Genomic DNA, 335 nt, shown 5'->3' with positions numbered 1-335 from the left:
CCGCGTGGCACCCCCGCCACCGCGCTGTGGTCCCAGTCCCAGCGAGGAGGACAGCTGGCCCCTGCCCCGGGACAGGGATTTCCTTGTCTGGACAGACAACCCCCAGGGACTGGGACATAGTGACGCTCTCCAAGAACACGCCTGAGAACACTGGAAGGTTTTGGCCCATGGGGGCACTTCTGCCACATGGTCATACCTAAGTGGGCTCCAGCGTGGTCAGGGCTGGCACAAAACCCACTGCCAAGACCCACCTCTGTGCAAATCTGGCTGGTGACAGATTTGCCAGGACTGTGCCCCAACCCCAGGCTACAAATCCCCCAGGGCTGCACAGCCCG

At 62.7% G+C, this 335-nt stretch overlaps 1 protein-coding gene across 1 annotated transcript in view; it reads right to left on the bottom strand.

The window, feature by feature from the left end:
* The window catches only part of CUEDC1 (CUE domain containing 1), a gene marked incomplete at its 5' end in the record, with an annotated part of 5,289 nt that overhangs the window by 136 nt on the left and 4,818 nt on the right, over positions 1-335 (bottom strand). The gene's annotated exons all lie outside the window — the stretch shown is intronic.

This window comes from Antrostomus carolinensis, unplaced genomic scaffold (genome assembly GCF_000700745.2).
Source record: "Antrostomus carolinensis isolate BGI_N321 unplaced genomic scaffold, ASM70074v2 scaffold31231, whole genome shotgun sequence".
NCBI lineage: Eukaryota > Metazoa > Chordata > Aves > Caprimulgiformes > Caprimulgidae > Antrostomus > Antrostomus carolinensis.
This window is presented reverse-complemented; position numbering and strand designations above follow the sequence as displayed.